The following is a 20536-nucleotide window of genomic DNA, read 5'->3' as shown; positions in this document are numbered from 1 at the left end:
TACAATTTTGTCTGTGCACTCTGCTGACTAAGCACTTACATATGGGTGGGGGTTGGGGTACAGATAGCCTGTGATCATGAACCCTATTTATATCCACTGAGATCACTGAGCTCACACAGCTCTAAATACCTCTGATGTTACTTTGCTGGTGATGGTTGCCTTCCTGTAACGGAACAAATAAATAAGTCCAAGTATAAACTGACCAACTTCTGAATCTGATCACGAGTGAAATGGACCAGTTTCCTGCAAGGCGGGGGGGGGGGGGGGGGGCTGGGTAGAGCGTTATCTGCCCTAGAGATATCAAAAGAGTTTGAAGAAGACACTTTGTTAGGGTTATGTTGAAAATTCATACACAGAATCTCAAAGTCTTTCTGAACCCAAGACTTTTATGATTTTCTGGCTCTATCCAATCTTATCAGACTAATTCCAGGAATATGGGTGATGAAATTTTGTTTTATTTTTTAAAAAAGGTCATAAGTTGTTCAAAGCTATTCAGGAAGAGAGAGAAGTCAACTCTGCACATGGGCAACTGAAGTTTTTAAAATCAAAGACATCAATATTCTAGGGTTCTGAGCCATGGAGTTTAGGTATTAATTTTGATTAAATGTGGATGGTAGCATTGTGAAAAACAAAGTGATTTGCCTAAACCTGGCCTTGGCAAATGGGAGGGGGCGAGCTTATTTGTTAAGGTACCTGACAATTACCTAGCCAGCCTACTGATCCCTGGAACTTCTGAGAATCTTGGACCTACCTGGCTCGGTTTGTGCCCGGTTTGGTGCCGATGGCTCAGAAGATTATTCTATAGTTAATCTACTCCTCCCCTTGGCATGCTGCCTATTCCTACTCAGAAGTTAAAAGGTTGCACTTCCTTAAAATGTAGTATTTCCCAACCAAATCTGCATCAATCAAGCGATTAGTATAATTGCACATGCACGTTCAAGGCTCTATGCTGGCTAATGATTGCTGACTTTGTCTTATACCAGGCTGGTCTTTCCTCGATCCGGCTGAGAACTGACCGCTTGAACGATGTGCTGGAAGATCTGAAATGGAGCAGGGAGAGCACCGTGTCAGATTGCCACAGTCATAGGAGAGGCCGCATTTGCAGCATCTGTCCAAATCTGGTAAGACGGTTGAGTCTCAGTTTGAACTGTGGGGTGTGGAGAGTGACTCAGGAGTTAAAGAATAGCATGGTAAAGGAGATACCAAAGGTGCTTCCTGCCTAACTCTCCTCTTGATTCCTTTAGAAGGCCCCAGATCCCCTCATTTTTCTGATCCCCACTTCTCTCTTTGGATATGTGTTGATTTCCAGGTTGGGTTAAGGAAGAGTGTGGCCCAACACTGGTAGGCATGACAGATTGGTCTGTGTGAATCAGGAAGAGTTTGGAATCTTTATAGGACTCACCCTGGCTTCAGGCAGAACCCAAGTCAGGGGAAAAAGGCCCTTCCCTAGAAGGATTGTGCCTGAAAGGCCAGGCCCATGCTTGTTAATGCAGGGCAGGGTGTTAAGGCCAGGCCTGCCTCAGTGTTCTCTCTTAGGAACCACAAATGGGAGGTAACACCACTAGCTAAAGAACAGTATTCATGTTTCTGCTCCTGCCTGTTCCTGTCTGGGCTGCTGTGACCTCCTCTGTTTGAAGAAAATTATTTGGCTCTAAACCAAAATGTAAGTCTCATTAACATTCTTCCTTCAAAGAACACAATTGTATCTCTCTCTGAGCTCTCTCCTCTTCCTTGGTCTCTGTTTTCCTCATGGTACATGTTCAAGCAGGAGTAGGAGGAGGGGAGTTAAACATTTAACTTGTTCACCAAAGAAGGCTAGCCATCAGGATTCTGAATCTGCTGGTGAAAAGGGGAAGTGGAGAAGTTCTTTGGGAGAGTGGCGACATCAAAGAGAAGCTTGTATTCTGTTTTCTAGTGTGGCTGGGATTTTTTGCTCCAAGAAGAGCTTTAAACAACAGAGCTTTCCAGGAAAAAGAATGATCTTTTTTTTTCTTCCCTCTCCTTCTCTTCCCCATCCATTCAGAAATGCAAGCATTGATATCTGGAGAACAATTGCATTTTGTAGTGAGTGCTAATGTGATTGAGGACTTATTCTAATACTATAATTAATGAAAACAATAATATCCAAATGTTTTCACACCTGCTCTGTTTATCCTCTAAAACAAGGTTTATAAATAGCAAGTTTTGAAAAGAAAAGTATGAATATTATGCCACTTTTTTATGGAAGAAGCCAGGGTCAGAAGTGAAATGCCTCATCCAGTGCTATATACCCAATAGATAGAAGCATCAAAACAGTCACTTTTCTGACCTGAGGCTCAGCATGTTTTTTTCTATACCTTGTTTCCTCTTCCCACACTATAATCTTTTTAAGATGAAGTCTTTAAAGTCTAGGGTTGGGTGCATGGAGTTACTAAAAGAACTAAGAAAAATTGAGCTTTTAAAAGGTTATACTCTTATCCTTCTTTCTCTGCACAGTATCTCAGTATCAAGGAAAAGGATTATTTTTTAAGACTGCTTTGAAAATTTACTGGCCCACAGTTTCTTGACTAATGCCAGTAATAAAATCTTTTCTATCAAAACCACACACTTCTTGGTTTTGTTGGGCTCATTATTGGTCTTAGCTGAGTGGCCAGCTATGTGCAAGTTAACTGGTTGGAAGGTTTTCTGGGAGTAAAGACTGGTGATGAGGTTTCTGTTGAGACCTGGGGGCAGCTGCAGGCAGGCACATATATCTATTCTGTATCTGTTATCAGGAGAGGGACAGGATAGAGAACATACTTAAACTGTTTATCACTGCTTGGGGGCTTACCTGGTCTTGTATAGACTGTTGGGTCACCAGCTGGGTCCCCTCTGGACCAATGGGAAGAGAAGCGAGGACTGCTGACTGCAAGTTGGTCTCTGCTGTGAGCTATCCAGGGTCTTGAAGAAAACTAGCAAATTCACTGTGCTGATCTGTGGGGGGAACTGTCCCATTCTTACCAAATAAGGCTAAGATTAAAGGGCCTGAGCTGCCCCTCTTTCCTTCCTCAGTGTTGATCAATATCAGCATCAGAAAATCAGCCATGGCGGGAGCTGAGGTAGGTGGAGGTATGCTGTAGAGCAACAGCTAAGCAGGCCAAGTTCCTGCTTGGCTGCAGGCTCTGTATGGCCTCAACCAGTGATTGGACTTTCTGGGTTTCATGTATCAAATAGAGAGTTAGACTTTCAAGGCCTTTGACACTTCCAAACCTCATGTTCTCAGATTCTGTCTATAATATCAAACTCTGGTCTAAACATGCTTACCCAGGAAAACCAAAAAATCCCCAAGCTTCTTATCTTTGGTTTGCCTCTCTCTTGCCAGTGTTGCCAGGATGACAGTGGGCAAGAGGAGCAATCCCTATTTACCGGTAATAGTTAATGGTCTTGCTGTTTTCACCCAGCTCCCCACTTCCACTGCCTGTGCCCTCACCCCAGTCCTTCTCTTTGTCATGACTTTAGGCTCTGACACATAAAACAAGAAAGACGTAAGAAGCCCCCTGTGTGGAGGGCTCTGATTTTAGGGGTGAGACCCAGACAGTTTCAGACATGGGCCTGGACTCAGTATCCTCACACCCCTGCGGGTTATGCCCCACGGCGTGGCCATGCTCAGTATTTCTTTTTTAAACACTCAGATAAGATAATACTGTCTGGTGATGACTCTCAGAATCCAGAGGATTAAATTTATTAATTTAATAAAGTGATCATTTCCCTTGCTTTCCTGTTCTATATCCATTCTATCTCCTTCTTCGACCTAGTCTCTTTCCCATAATTAGCTTTTTAATTGTAAGTACTTCCAGTATATTAAGTATTTTTTTGGAGGAAAAAAAAACATTAGGTAATTTAAGGGTTAAAATGAAGTGTTAGGTAAATAAAGAAACAAATGAACAATAACTATTAATGAATAACTTCTGATTTGAATACCTGTTTATTATACAAAATTAGAAATCCAGTAAATGAGAAGTAAAAATAAAACTTCTCATTATCCCATCACTCAGAAAAATCAAACGTGAACATTTGAGTGAGTTTCCTTTCAGTGTTTTTTTTTCTGCCCATTATGTGTGTATTTACTATTAACACTTTCTCATTGGGATTTCAAAGGGGGTTTTAGGACTTAGTCATCACTGTATACCTTTGGTCTTATATTGCTTTTTAAGATCTAATTCCCATAATAAATCCCTTATTTCGTATCACCTGGGATGGTTCTCTTTCCTAATGGATCCCTGATTGTCACAGAGCATGTTGCTGAAACTTCTAAAAGTACCATGTCTGGGCTTTGGTATTGGTTTTCTTACCTGGACATGGTCCAGAAAAGAATTTTGAAGCACTGGAGAGTATGTTTCCAAATAGCTCAGTTATTGCCTATTACATTTAACATTTATTGAGCATCTACTATACATATCAGACATTTTGCTAAGTGATTTTGCACTTTATACTGCTTATTATTAACTCCCTGGAGGCAGGTAGAGCATTCATTCATTTTATGGTGAAGAAACTGAGGCTTCAGGAAGTTCTCCAGTCCAAAGTTGCAGAGCTAATAAAGGGCAGAATCATGACTGAAAGCCAGGCAGTTTGGCCCTGGGGGCCATGCTCAGGACTCAGAGTTAAGTCACTCACCCACACAGCTAGGTGGAGAGGGCTAACCTACTGGAGGGAAGACAGTGACTTGTGTTGCAGAAATCTATGAAACAGTGCTGCTCAAGAAGGCAGTAGCTGTGCTGGATGCTCCCAGAGCATAGAATCAAACAGACATGGCCTCCAATCCTACTCTTTCAACATGGCAGACACGTGGACACATCACTTTCCATTCTGAGTAGCAATTCTATCATCTGTCAAAGAAAGGTAATCATATTAATCTTAGTGGTCGTGGTGAGGAATAAGAGTGATAACATTTGAAACTACATGACATGTTTCCAGGCATGTAGTAAATGCCAACAGAGATTAGTTAAATCTGAATCTGAGGAGAAAGTTTCAAGTTGAGACCTGGTTTTTAGTCCTGGATCAAACACACTTGGTATATGATGTTGAAAAAGATACTAGAAACTGTCTATGCCCAAGTCCCTTATCTTTCTAAGAAGGTTGAACTAGTTGATCTCTAGCATCTTGTCTAGGATTCTGGGGCTCTGAGTCCTTCCTCAGCGGGAGGAATATGCAGATGGTGTCTTCCCTTTTCAAATCAGTCTGAATTGAGGCCAAACTTATGAGTACAGAGTGTTTCTCCCTTGTCTCCTCTGCCCTGTGGATGTTCTTGACTAGTAATCGGAGCTCTCTGAAATGTCTAAGTTCTGATGAAAATCACAAATATTTCTTAGAAGGAAGGGGAGAGGCCTTTGACTGCCGGGATGCTGTGGCTTAAACAAAGCCTTTCGAGGAATGAAGGAGTAACAGTTTTATAGGTTTCCCAACAATGAAGGAAAATTACTCCTTGACTTACTCCAAAGACTGCAGTTGGGAAATCACAAAACCAGATGATTTCTGGGGTCCCTATACTTTTTGTGATTCAGCTATAAGACAAGTTGAGATTCACCTGGAGGGCCTCTAGATGCCCTCCATCTAGAAAGGAGGGCGCTAAGGAGACTGGAGATGAGGAGATGCTCATGCTAAAGGCCTGGTCAGCCTCCATCAAGAAAACTCAAACTGAACATAGAAGGTGCTACAGAAGATTGGTTACGATTTTGCAGAAGGGAGAGCCAAGACTTTCTCCTCCCCTCACCCAATTCTAACCCCCTCCACTCTTCTCCCACCTGCCTGATATATCCTCCTCTTCTCCCAAACCTCTAGCCAGGGAGTGTCCCAAGATTCAGCTAGTGGGCAACGTCTTGTTCAGTATTCACTTCCCTGGGAGTCTTACTCAGTTTCACAAGTTTAATAAAATCTGAACACTGACAAAGTAATATTTCTATCTCTAGCTTAGACTTCTGTCTGAACTCCAGACTCAGAAATCCAACGGCCTGCTCCAAAGTCTGCCTTTGACTGTCTATTTGGCTTCTCTCACTGAACACCTCCAAATTAGAATTCCTGATGTGCCCCAAACTCTTTCCAATATGCTTCACCTGCAGCCTTCCCTCTTTTAGTAAAGAGCAATTCCACTTTTTACAGTTGCTCGGGTCAGAGAACTTGGAGCTGTGTTTGATGCCTGCTTCTCTATAATCCATATCTGAACTACCAGTAATGCTGTTGGTTCTGCCTTAAATATATATACAGAGTTCAAACACTCCTCCCCATGTTCTAATCCAAACTACTGCTGTTTCGCTCCAGGATTATTGTAATAACTTCCTCAGAGGTCTCTGTGTTCCCACCTTGCCCATCTCAACAATGCAGCCAGAGGGATTCTGTGAAAATAAAATGTCAGTTCTGTCCAAATGTTTAATGGCTTTCCATCTCATCCAGGGTAATAGAAAGTCATTCCAATGCTCTGTGAGTTATTTACAATCACAGCCCCCCTCACTGCCTCCTTTTCACTGTCTACCCACCCTCATTCGGTTCTAGCTACACCAGCTTCCCTGCTGTTCCTCTAACACTCCAGGACATGCTGGCTCAACACCTCGGTGCTTGCAGACCCTCCTGCCTGGTGCTCATCCCCCCAAACCCAAATGGTCCTGTTCTCACCTCTGCTCAGTCACCTTGCTCAGTCTGTAGTGTGACCTGCTCAGAGCCAGCATCCCTAGCACCCTATCTCACCGTGCACCCTTCTCCTCTACACCTACCCTGCTTCTCTTCCCTGCTTTCATGCCATTTTAGCACTTACCACCATAAAGATACTGCACATACTCATTATCTGGCTTGTTGTCTGTTCCTCCCCACTAGAAGGAGACTCTCGGAAACTGTGGGACTCTGTGCCAGGCATTCAGTAAATATTAGTTGAAGAAATGGATGGGGTGGCTGATCACAGTCTTTGTGTAGAAGCCTGGGATGCTGTGAACCATGATGCTCTGCACCAGAGCCTGATGCGCTGAACCATGGGCAGAGGCCAAGGGACTAGAGGCTGAGAGAGAAGTGCTCGGGAGAGAGAGACCTTGGGCAAAGGCCAGGTGGGACCAGTGTGGTGTGGAAGGATGGACTAGCTGGCTTATTCTCCATCAGCCATTGCTTTGCTGGTTTTGTTTTGTTTTTTTTTTCCCAGAAAACCTTTTGTCTGTTTTTAGAGTGTAGCAAAAATCCTATGGCTATTTGCTATAATAGAAAATTCATGGATGGAATTCAGAGTCACAGACCTGAATCTAGAAGTGTGACCCGCACTAGCCACTTAACCTCTCTAACCCTCTGCTTGTTCATCTGTCAAAGAAGGATAATAACCCTGGCTTGTGCTCTCATGGGGCTGTTGTGAAGATCAGATGAGGTAACGGATGGGAAAGCGCTTCACACTCTGAAAAGTGGACATTTATAGTGGGGATTAGTGAATGCATGAGTGTGTCGCTAAAATAATTACTCAGACTCACATGTAGATTATCTACTCCAGTGGCAAGGAAAAGAGAGGGGTTTCAAAATCGATGACTAATTCAGCAATCCTTCATTTGGGTTTTCAAATACAGGAGGGGCATGAAGAAAGGACACGGGAGGATTGTACCTTCCTAAGGACGTGGCTGTTGTCCAAATAAAGTGCTATTTATTCCCTATGCACCAGTTCTGGGAATTATTTCTCCTTTCAGCCTTCCATATGTTTGTGAGTTGGGTTTTATTCCACCATTCTTTAGAAATAAGAAAACCAAGATTCAGAGAGGTTAAGTAACTTACTCATCGGCACACAGGAATTTTGTGTCAGACTCAGAAGAAACCAGCTTTACCTCAAAAGTTGATGTTCTTTCCAAAGACTGTCCATTCAGAGAATTTGATGCAAATAATTTAGCATAGGTGCTGCTACCCCAGTCACCTGAATTTGCGCAAATGGATAATGCGGGAGTCTAACATCAGAGACCTGGGCAGAGACCAGACTCTGAGTAATTAAAATGTTCTGAGTCATTCTAAAACTGAAAAGGAAGGTCGTCCACTACCTGTTGCCTTATGTTATGAATGGTTTTTCTCAGCAACACATGGTAACAATTTAGAAGAAACCAGGATTGTTAGCTACATTTTCAGTAAGAACATAAGAAAAACATTGCTGGGAGCAAAGCCCACTGGTCTTTCAAAACATTCGAATTTTGTTTTTAATGCAGTGGTATAAGAAATGACATGGCTCTTTGGGAGATTAACAATCTCAGTCAAGATTTTAACTGGTGACATTTTGTACAACTGATTTGCTATGTGCTAAGCACAGGGGCTCAATCACTGTTCATGGAAACCATGCAGATATTTTTATGTGTATGTATATTAAGAATGGTAAAGGGTAGGGGTTTTGGTGGTTAGGTGTCCAAGCTTATTCAAATGGGTGATGGATGTACAGATTGATTGATAATAGGCCCACCGTTTGGAAAAATGCAAAGACAAAGAAATACCTCTGACAATGTTCAGGATACTGACAGAATACTCGCTTTAAATGCTTGTGAAAGAGAGAATTTATTGAACACCTATGATGCCCATAGAAAGTGGGGGTGGAGAGGACAGTATCTCTTTGCATTGGCCTTAGATAACTATTAGCAACATACACAGAAGATTGTAAATAAGTACTTTTTATAGGCAAGTACCAGTTGGATTCGGAAGCAAAGGGGAATCATTTTCCCTTTGGTGTTAACCACCAATCACAGAAGGACTAAGGAGGCCTGAGTCAGTGAGGCACTTAAGTGTCTTAGATTGTACCGTTGAACTGCATAAGAGAAGATTACAGTGACTCATTGAAGTTTTTTTTTTTTTAATTAAAGTTAAGAAAATAACAAAAAGCAACACCACATTTTTCTGCAGGTGAAAAAACGGGTCTCTGGAAGCATTAAACTTGGAGAGATAGCGTAAGGTCAAGAGCATGGGTTCTGGATGTAACTCCACCAGGGTTTGAATCCTCCTCATCTTCTTATTAGCTCTTTGATCTCAGGGAGGCTATTTCCATTTGGAACCTCTGGCTCTTATGAAATGAAAACACCTGCCTGTGTCTGCTGTCAGAATGAAATAAGATTAAGTCTTGAAGGAGTCAGCGGAGTGGCTGTCTCACAGCGCTCCTCAGAATCTCACTCCCCCACATCCGCAAATATTTCCCAGGACTCTGACCCTTGGGCTGTCTGGGACATGTAACGCTGCCTTCTCCCTTCTGTTCATCTACCACAGTCAGGCGTTGGAACAGCTGATCTCTGGTGCTCTATAAAATGAGTCTGAATGTCTAGTCCTGTTTTTTACCAGCTGACTGGGATTGCTCCACGATATATCAAACAGTCGACTTTCTCTACATTTATGTTAACAAGCTATTTACTGTACTTTGCTGCACTTAATCTTCAAATGAATAACTGTGAGGTAGCAGTTGCTTTCCCCTTCTACAAATGAGCAAACCAAGGCAGAGGCATAGAGAGAAATTACTCTAAACCTTGCGACTGGCATTCAGCACACAGAGAAGGATCCTTTGAAAGCACTGACAACAGCATTAAAAAATGAGGCCCTTCATTATATCCCTGACCTTGAAAAGCAAGTGGAAGCTTTCCCCTTTTCACTCCATCCATTCTCCTCTCTCTTGCACTAAGCGCTTTAGTCATCTTATCTCTCTTTTCTTGCTGTCTTTGAAATGTTGCCATTCCCAGCTGAGGTCATGACTCTCCCAAGAACCTTAATCAAATCTGGAAAACAGCAGGACTGAACACAAAGCCTTCCCTACCTGGTTCCTGGGCTGAATAAGCACAAACAAAGCTGATGCTTGAGAATCCGGCCCTGCTGCTCAAGGCTGTGGGCTGGCTGGGAATATTTCCTGGCTCTGCCCGATTGTCTTTCTTTGGCATTTGACACACTTGTCACTGGATCCATGGTCGGGCCAGTTTCTCCTTCTAGCCTCTGATTTATATTGTCCTCAGAGGACCTAGAACTATGCCCCACACAGCGGGCACTCCCTGAGCTGGAGACCATGCCGCCAAACGGGGCAGAGCCAGATCCATCAAGAGTTTCTGCAATTTCCCAGAATTGCTGACGGTCGTGAGCGTTCGGTCAACCTGACCCCCGGCTTTCCCCATATAGATACACCAAGCCCAGTTTCAACTCATTCCTAATAATGCAATTAAATTTTTGGAAACTGAAGCTGGGTTTCACATTTAAACACTGACTTTCACCACACAGGAAAGTTTCGCCAAATGCATGAGGGACTGGAAAATTTTGGCAAAGATAAGAATTGGGATTTTCCATCCTCAGAGAAACTGTACATGCACAGGTAATACTCTGTCCTCGGAGCTTCCAGCAACCAGAGAGTGGGCAAAGCGTGAAACTGAAAACAAACGTGACCGATAGGGAATCACAGTTATTTAAAAAAAAAAAAAAAAAGTCAACTAGAAGTTGAATTGAACTGTTTCCGCTTTTGAAATGCAACAGCACCTACTTCTCAGAGCTATTGTGGAGATGAAATTAGAACATATGAAAATGATAGCACAGGGCCTTGCTCCTGAACCAGGATTGTATTTAGTTGTTAATTCTACAACATGCATAAAAGCACTAAGCCAAAGTTCAACGCCAAGGTTTTGAACCGCACGCTACAGCTAACTAGCCCAGCTGCTCCCTTCCCCTTTCTGGGTAACAATTTCCTCATCTTTCTAATTGGAATAAAAAAATCACAGCATACTTCACAGGGTCATGATGAGAAGCAAATTAAAGAAGGGCTGAGAAAGTTCTCTGCAAACTTGACAACTTTCTAGACAAAATTAAGCATTATTAAGTATATACCCAATCTCTGTGCCATTGTTTTGGTTCTTCTCTGTCCAACACAGCCCCTTCCCCACAGTCCTCTTCTACTTGCCTGTTGAAGCTTTGCCCTTTATTTTTAAGGCCGTAGAACTGAATGGAAAGAGTATAAAGACTTAGGCCACTGTGGTTCAAACCCCTCTCTGCTGTTCGCTAGCTATTTGACCTTCGGTAAGTTACTTAACCTTTGGGTGCTGTAGCTCCTTGTCTGTAAAATGAAGATAAACATATCATCCATTTTATTAGGTTGTGTAAGATGAGTAAGTTATAGGTGTACAATACCTACTAAATACCATAAAAATGTTAGCTCTTGCTAGTTCAAGGTTATGCTTATTATTTTGATAGGTTTATTTCAAGAATACACCCATTATTTTACATTAATTCATTATTTTGCTCAAACCCCCAAGAACTTTTCTGGACCACTTAGTTTAAAGCAGTCAGGTTCTCATATTCGATCAAAGTATATTGGTTGTAGTTCAAGACTAGCTTTCCTCACTGCTTCTGTGTTTGCTGCTATTTATCTCCTGAACTGGCCTTAGAGCACTAAGTGACAGAGGTTTCCCCTTCTACCACTTACCCTAGCCAATGCACAGTAAATATTTGTTGAGTTGGATGGAAGGTATGCAAATGTATATAAACGAATAAATCTAAATATATTGGACAACAGCTAATAAAAACCTCTACCTGATGACTGTATTTTAAATGCTGAACACAACTGCCATTTTTTAACACCACACCTCACACACAGTAAGGGCTCAGTAAATGTATTTACTTGGAAGGATGGAAAGGTAAATACAGGTGCATAAAGTTCAGTGAAAGTTTTGAGTTTTGAGCTTACTGGGTTCCTCTTATTCAAAATATGTAACATATGGGCAAGTTACTTAATCTTTAGTGTCAGGGCTGGATTAAGAAACCGTGGAAAAGGAAAGTAACCCCTGACCTTCAAGCCCTCACATTCACATAGTAGGCGATCAGTTCATAACCTTTGACTACATGTTGGTAAGACTTGAAAATAACAACATGTATTTATTCATACTGAAAAATCTAACCAAATGGGCAACAAAAGAAGGACATACAGCTGAATATGTCCTGTTTCAGTTCCTAATACATAGAAATTCCAGCACTCCTTCATTTTCTTACAGAACCTTTCCAGTTTTCTTAGTTGAGAAGGGAATTGTCTTAGTAGCACGTTGCTTTGCTTTGCTTGCTCCCCCAGAAAGACTTATCTTTGGGCAGGAACGTGGATTCCCTCAGTATGGTTGGGTAAAAGGTGCTGGGAACAGGAGGAAATATGAGGGTGATGGGAATGGGGACTGCCTTTTAGCAGCTTGGACGTGGTCCTAGCTCACCCATTTGGGAGGATTTTTTAATGTCATGTATACCTAGTATTGTTTTCTTCTCACTTCTAGAATCCAAAACTAAATGAGCTGTTAATCATGGACTGAGGGCTGGCAAAACTGGCGAGTATGGGCAGACAGGCTTCCATACTTGTGGATTCTACCCACGTGCCTGACCCCTGGGGAAATTGTTGTGCACCTCTTCTGTTGAGTGCCCTGGGTGTCTTGTTCCATTTAGATACCTGTAGTTATAGATTGCAGCAAGCAGGATCTGGACACTGGTGTAATTCTCTTTTTAACTTTATCAAAGATCTGTTGCTTCATCTGATGAATGGTTGTCTTATTCCATTGCCAGAATGAAGTCCTTACTTCTCTCTGCCACCCATGCTCTCAACTTTCCTTTCCTCCTCCCCATCAAGACCAATTTTCTCTTAATCTCTTTTTATTTTCACCTCACCATTTGTGGGATTCATCCTGCATCTGCTGCAGACAGGAGGGACAGAGCCAGTGACTCTTAGCAGGAGGAGGCAGCCCAGTGATGATCCTATCTTCAGCCCTTTGGTAGAAAGTTAATCTGACTCCTTGCTTTAGTAACTCACCCAACAAATCAATTGCTTAAAAATATAGGATTCTAGAAAACAGTCCTTCTAAATTTGGACCTTGTTTATACCTTACGGTTACTACTGAACTTCGCTCAGAACAAATTATTTTTTTCCATTGGGGTACAAGGAAGGGGTGGGGAGAGGCTAAGGTAGAAAGAGGAGGAAGAAAGAGGAAGAAGGTACCAAAAAGGAGGATCTAATACTGGATTTCAGTTCCCACTACTGGGAAATGGTGCATTTCCAATTCTGTATTTCAAGAACAAAAAGACTTTCTGATGATCATTTTTATTCTCTTTGGATCAGTATGAATCCTTAGCAATAATTTATGATTTCCTGTACTTAAAGAGTTAAAATATTTTGGGTTAAATAATCATATTTAAGGATGGTTACAAAGTCAAGACAGGGCACTTCAAATACACTGTTCTGCAGATATAGCCGGAGTCACAGAATCTGTTACCAAATAACCGGATGATTTTAGTTAACTGCGATAGTTCACTCATTAGTTTGTCCATTTGTTCATTCAATATTGAACAATCCCTTTGAACTGTGCCTTATAATTTTCACAGTACTTTCCCCTCCATTGTATTTGATTCTCATGAGAAGCCTCTTAACAGAAATTGCCATTTAGAGAACAAGAAACTGAGACCCACAGAAGTTAGTCAGTTGTGGAACTTTAACTGGAACCCGGGTCATCAGATTTCACATCAAATCTGCTTTCAGTTCTACCTAGTTTAATTTAATCAACATTTTATGAGTGAGCATCATGTGTAGGACACAACTCTAAGAAAACAAAAATGAAGGTCTTCAAGAAGCTCCTAGCTTATCAATGAAAAGCAAAGATCAGGCGTGGGTGTGGAGTGGAGGTAAGTGGATGGGTCCTGGGAGAAGCCTGAGGAGGCTAGTATAGAAGATTGTAGTGGGAGATGAGATTGGAAAGATGTTTGAAGGCCAAAAAGCTTAATTTATTGATTTACCATCACCATCATCAAGGCTGCTACTATTCCTCTCCGAATTATTGCCTTTATTAATGTCATTATGAATCTTTATCGGCCCCATTTTCTTTGAGCCTTTTGCTGGAATTTTAATGCCAGCAACTACAAAAGGTAAAGTTATTCTTAGCCACCTGATGTTTAGACACAGAAAGCTTACAGAACTTCCAAGTAACTATGAGATTGCTGAAACCTTACTGGAGGAGTTATGTTTGTGCATGTGCCGTAGTGTCCAATTCATTGTGTGTGGCCACAGAAAAGAAGTGGTTGCAATGCCTGGCAGATATATCCAACCCTGGAACAGGCTGGACGTTGACGATTTGGGTGCTGTGGAAACTGGTCTGGATGCAGGGCTGGCACATGGAGATATCACCTGTCGGTTCACTACCCAAAGGTGTGAGATGCCCAGAGGGTTGGGGTGAACTTGGATTGAATAGGTATCAGGATCTATTAGGTGTCCAGTTCCTGGTGGAGACGTTCCTGAGGGCTTTGGCTTCCAGGCCTTGGCTAGGACTTAAGGCTGTGTACTTTGGGATGAATGGCATGATACTGGACCATCTGTTAGTTCATGGTAGAAGCTATCAGATACCAGAAGACATAAACATTAGGGTTCAGAATCTCTGAGGAGAGACTGTAAGAGTTTAGCAGAAACCTTAGCCTAGGATCCATGAAAGGGCTCCAGTCTCATGGTAGGTGGTAGTGGTGAGGGGCAGGTGGGTGTTTGTAGCAGCAAATCTGGCCTACAGGATGAGTCAACCAGGTGGTGATGGTGGTAAAGAATGCTTAAACTCCGTGCATACATCAGATTCTTGTGGACTTTCCCACTTAGGGTTTTGGGTATTACTGGATGGGAGATTGAGGTGGCTGTTTTATATTCTGTTCTAAGCAATAGTGAGTTTTCATCTGAAACTCAAAAGTTGAACCTGTCCAGTGCTTCACACTGATGTGGATTTGGGTGTAGGACACAGCATTTGAGAAGAAACCATAGTTTTACTGGACTGAGATTTAGTACATTTAGGACCAGTTCTGGCTCAGGAACTAACTTTTGCAGACCTAAAGCAAGTTTTAGCACATTTCTGGGCCTTGGTTTCAGAGTCAGGGTCTCATGTTATACTGATATTTGTTTCCCCAGCATAGAGCACACTGTCTGTCCTACAAAAGACTGCCAATGAACTGTGTGTAATTTGAATGAGTGGGGGAAAAAAATGAGCTGAGCATGAGGAATTACATCAGTAGCTTAAGGGACGAGAGGCCTATAAGAACCACAGTCCTTATCGCTCTTTGGATTCTGAGGTCTCTACCATAGCTTTTTCTGAGCACCAGCGATTAAAAAATAATTGTATACCTCCCAACATCTTTGTGATTCTCTGAAGAAAAAAACATTGATGTAGTTTATTTACATTTTTTTCCCTTAGCATTCACTAGCCAAGAGTGTTATAAGATTTAATAACACGTCTCCTGTAGACCCAAAGGTTCCCAAAAGGTCTAGCTACCTAGAAAGTTCCTGGGTAGCCTCTCAGGGACAGCAAAATAACCAGGAAACCCTCTGACATTTGCAAATGCTGTCAAATACCAACAAACAGATAAGAACACTAAGACTAAGGAGGTGGAGACAGATCAAAGATTTACATGATCGGCCTAATCTCATTACGGTCAATGTACTCAGAAAGGGTGATGTTTTGTTGGTGTGGAGACAAGTGTCTCCCAGAGTGACAGGTCTGCTCCAAGAGTGAGTGGGCCGTTCTCACATTCGCAGTCAGCCTTAACAATGTGGGTGGCTTCAGCTTTAGGTCAAACTTTGAAAACTGTGAATTAGGGGACTAATTATTTGCATGTAAAAGGTATCATCTAGGGCTTTTCAGTATCTTGAGTGTTTGCTTACCAGACAGATTAGATAGATTAAATAGACAAGTGGGGAGAGAGAGAGAGAGAGAGAGAGAGAGAGAGAGAGAGAGAGAGAGAGAAGGGGGGGGGAGATAAACCAACATATAAACACAACAGACCTTAGAAGATAAAGAAAAGAATAGAAAGTACTCTTCATAATCCTACTACCCTGAAAGCCATTAGAAATATTTTTGTTAGTCATGTACTTTTGTTTCTATATCCAGTGTATTTTCTATGAAGCGTACTTTTAAGTTATAAATATGTACTACACATACACTATAGAGGACATAGGATATTTCTATGTATGTATATATGTATATATATATTCTACTTCTTTTCATTTTATCTGTTTCTATAAGCATTTTCAATTCTAATTTTTAAAAATTGATAGCATTAAAATTTACTTAACCATTTTCCACCCACCTCATTTTCCCACCCTAGTCATGGTGGACTAGGTAAGTCATTTAATGTTTTTGTTTTAAGACAGAATGCTTGGATGCTGTTATGTCATCCGCTGTATGTTGAATTGTATCTTAAAGATAAGATTCCTAGAAATAGAATTACTGGGTCAAAGGGCACAATGACATTTATGAGTTTTGAAACGTGACCAAATAGATCCTTGAAAGTCATGTTAACTGACACTGCGACATGATAGGACTCGGTCTCACTGAGATAAACTGGAAATTCCTTCCAAACAAATGACAAATTCATTAAGAATTGTAAATCATAGTACCAAAGGAAACTGGGGGGCTTCCTACACTGTGTCCTGCATGGGACTCCGCAAAACTTGTGCAGGATGGTCTTCTCCTTTCCATCCTATAGGTTGGTGTCACAGAGACACCAACATGTAAGACTGATGTGGAATCTCAATAAGACTAAGTCAAAAGTACAAATTTGAGGCCCTCATTAAATGTGAGGTCACAACAAATGGCTCTTTGGCACCATTGCCCGCCCATATTCTCTTTCTATGATAAGCCATGAAAAAAAAAAAAAATCCAGTGGACTTAGAAGCAGGGCATCCCTGTTCTAGAACTGATTCAGTGTGCACAGCACAAAAATCATGGCATTCTGGCTGCATCTCAGTTTCCACTTATAGAGTGTTAGGCCGGAGAATTGCTAAGGACCCTCAGTTCTAGCATATTACAGCTCTCAATAACTTCACATGAGCAGTTGTAACCGGTCCCACCTCTCTCTGTACCTGAGCATCAATATTTCAAAAAGTCTAAGCCAGTAGATGACTTGAGAGATGGGACAATCACTGCTAATAAAGAGGACCTACTTTATTATTTCCTGAGGATGCCAAGGTCTGTAAAAGAACTTTTTGTGTAGACAATCAGGCCTGAGAAACTTTACACCTTTCTTCTTCAAGAATGGAGATCAAAAAGCATAGGAAATATTGATGGAAAGTGTCTCTTTCATTGCCTTCAAGTTTTTTTTTTCTGGGTTTTTTGGTAAGGGTAAGCTCCTCATGTTATTTCCTCGGACTTCAAATAATTACCTTTGAGTGATGGCTGAGCTACCTTTAAATTTCTTACCAGGAATCTCTCTCTAGGTTTTTTTTTTTTTTTTTTTCCTCCTTTTCCTTTCTCTCTTGTGTGTGCGCATGTGTGTCATGACATATTTCTCACATCCACATGGGGCCCTGGTGGCTTAAAGACTGCCCAGTTTCCAAGTGTCATCTCCTTCCTACCAGTGACTGGGACAGTTTCCAAAAACAAACAGAAGGAACAGATCTACAGTGCAGCAAAGACACTTGGGGACTGTCACATCTGATCGTGAATGCTGCAGATCAAAGGTACAAGATCTTAGAAATTGCCTCCTCCCGCTCTGAACATTTAAAATCTTCAATTGGCTTTTGGACCCATGCAGCATAATCCCAGACTTTGGTCTACAATTGGTTAAAAATTGATAGAGGTGAGGATCCTGGGACTGCCTTCTTTACTTCAAAGTTTAAATTTTAACCCCTTCTCCTACCCCAGGTACACATATACACGGTCCTTTCTATCTGACCCCCACCTTAAAGTTATGTAAATATACATTTACATATAAAGGTACAGGATTTAGAGCTGACAGCATGCAAATCACCTGGGGTTTTCCTTTACACATTTGAGGAAACTGAGTCCTGTTACGCTATTTTGCGCTGCCTTCCAGAAGAAGTTCAGGCAGAATGGCAATTAGAAATCAAGGGTTTTTTCGGGGCAAGAGGAGTTTTTTTTTTCCCCTACCTCTCACTGTGCCCCTGTGGAGTTACGTGTGTGTACATGTCACAGAGACACCAACATGTAGGAAACATGCAACACTCATCTGTAGTCTGAGCTGAGGGAGCAGTGGAATGACTCCGATTTCAGGCAGCTGAAAGGATTCTGCGGGTGGAGGTTGAAATAAACAAGAAAAGCCACTGTGGAGATGTGAATGGAAAAGTACCGAGCACTCCCTCCCTCTGCACATTCTTCCGCTCCCCAGCTCTCCCTGCCATCCAGCCGGCTTCAGATAGGCTTGTGCATGGTCAGGTGTGCAGAGGGCGGTGTGGAGAAGAAAGAAAAAAAAGAAACCCAGGCACAACACGCAAATCAAGTTTTTCCACTTCTAGCCTTAGGTAGTAAAGACAACTAAGTACTGCTAGCAGCCTGGTGGAGGGTGGGCCAGCCACCCTGCGTTTACAAACACTCAAGGGCTTTTCTCCCTTCATCTTCCTCGTAGTCCAGCTGCTGCTTTCCCTCATGCTAAGGTTTCATAGGAAGTGAGAACCCTGCTATTCAAAACAGTGATCGAATGCAATAAACAAATGATTACGCGCGCCCCCCCATCACTTCTCTATTTTAAGCTCCTGATATTTATTTCCATTTTAAATAAGTGAGAAAAGTGTGGAAAATCAGTGTTGGGGGTGGGGGGGGGACTCTGAGCAAAACTAAAAAGGTTTCTAAAGAAAAAAAGTCTCAGAATAATGCAGGCTGAAAGCAGGCAGCATATGGATCAAAATTAAACGTTGACACTTCTTTTTCAGAAGGTAGTGGTAGGAAATCATCTTCCATTTTTTTTAACATCTCAAAATTTTCTGCTCAATTTCTCTAAAACGTACCAAGAGAATTCCTTTCTTGTTCCAAGCAGCTTGTTTACAATAGCACAAAGTGAAGGATTTGACGTAAAACGAATAGGTATAATTTCACATGTCAGGTAGATAACATCTCCCAGACCCTTGGAAAGCAGTGTGCGCACCGAAGCACAGGTGACAAGCATAACCAACCATCAAAACTCACAGAGACTTGCAGTTGCTCTTAGAACCAGTTTACAGCTTACACAGAACCCAAAGCAGCCTTGAAATCCTGCCAGAAAATAAGACACCCACTTCCAAACCCAGGTAGTCACATCACCCTAATTGTCTAAAATGACACAGGACCAGCAAGCCACACAAACCATGTAGTTATGTTCCTGGGGTCGCATACACTGCTGGTCTGAAGCCCCGAGGAGCTGAGTGATTGATCTGCAAGTTTCCTTCTAGTTCTAAAATCTATCATTCTATGATGTGATAGCTGAAAGATCAAGCAGGTACCAGAAGTTCCTGGGAGGCAAAACCAATTTCCTGTTTGGGGTCCCCTTAGAAAAAAGGATAAGACTAAGACGGTGCTTATTCAAAGGATAGGTTCTTTTAAAGCTGTGACTGAATTTTCTGGGAAGGTTTAGCAAGGGGAGCTGGATGCGAAATCTGTTTCTTTCCTTAAATAAATGTAATATTAGGACCAGGTTGTTTTGTTTTGCAGCAAAGCTTTTATTTACCCAGCAGCTGTGATTAGGAGCCTATTACCATGCCCAGTCCACCACGCAAAAGGGCCAGAGTGGCCCTCTCTTCTGAGTAATAATAATAACCAGTAACCATTAAACCATAGGACAGCTTGAGGCTTAGTCCCTCCCAGTCTACAGGAATCGCTCACAAGACCCAAGGTAGGCATGGAATCTCTCTTTAGAGCTTCATAAGGGGATTTAAAGGAATTTGACTATGGACCTGTTGGTCCTTTTAATTCTGTAAGAGAGAACTGCTGGAGTGAGGGAGACCCATGCAGGGACACCAAAGGGCTACTGATGGGGGATTTCAGGAATGATAGAAGGCAGGCCACTCTGCAGAATTCAACCATAGAATATTTGATAAGTGACTTTCCTAGGAACTGAAAAAAGAGGTTGAGAGGTGGCAGCAAATCTTCCTTAACATTCCGAAAGCGACTGACTTAAACAAGTGTCTTTAGAATATCTCTTTTCTTCTAATGGTCTCCTTCTGTTCTGATCAATTCTTTCCATGTAAACACTTTGATTGGCAAAAACAAAAAGCAAAAGTAGTAGAAATGTGGGATGTGTGAGGGTAGAGGTCCCTGGTGGTGGAGTGAATTATTTGTAAACCCAGCCAGGTGGGTTGTCCCTCCAAGGGCTCCCTGCAGACAATTAAAGAAGGTGGAAGTACTAGAAGGGTAAATTCCTTTCCAGCCCCCACTCTGGTAAGTTCTACTGCCAGAGGGAGCCGATTTCCCTTTGCTCTGCAGCGCCCCCATGGGGCTAAAATTGGAGTGGCAAAATATTTAGGAGGGTCAAGCCGAGTCTTCGAGGTGGGGGGGGGTGGAGGGTTATAATGAAATAGGGTGGCATATTTGACAAGAAAACTAACTAAAAATCATAACAGTCATTTCATTATAGAACCAATAATAATCCATATCCATGCAATTCACATTCTAAACCATATAGATACAGCTGAGAAACCCTGAAGTTCTTACAGCTCATAAAAGACCCCCCCAAAAAAAAATTCACACACACAAATATGCAAAGAAAACTACTTCAGTAAAATTAGGGTGTCATTTTTAATCCAGTGGCATTCAGTTAAAACTCTGAAAACGGCAGGGAAGGAGACAAATTAAAAAAAAAAAAGATT

General features: G+C 41.9%; 1 protein-coding gene across 1 annotated transcript in view; it reads left to right on the top strand.

Annotated features, from left to right (window-relative positions):
- The first annotated feature begins 1104 nt into the window (after positions 1-1104).
- The window catches only part of BCL6 (BCL6 transcription repressor), a 44942-nt gene continuing 25510 nt past the window's right edge, over positions 1105-20536 (top strand). Inside the window, exon 1 of the mRNA XM_037525272.2 lies at positions 1105-1121. The gene's annotated coding sequence lies outside the window, so the exon portion shown is untranslated. The remainder of the gene's footprint in view (positions 1122-20536) is intronic.

The sequence above is a fragment of the Talpa occidentalis genome, unplaced genomic scaffold, assembly GCF_014898055.3.
Source record: "Talpa occidentalis isolate TD23 unplaced genomic scaffold, MPIMG_talOcc4v2.1 talOcc4.4, whole genome shotgun sequence".
Classification (NCBI taxonomy): domain Eukaryota; kingdom Metazoa; phylum Chordata; class Mammalia; order Eulipotyphla; family Talpidae; genus Talpa; species Talpa occidentalis.
Note: the sequence above shows the minus strand (reverse complement) of the source record. Positions and strands in the feature narration are given on the sequence as shown.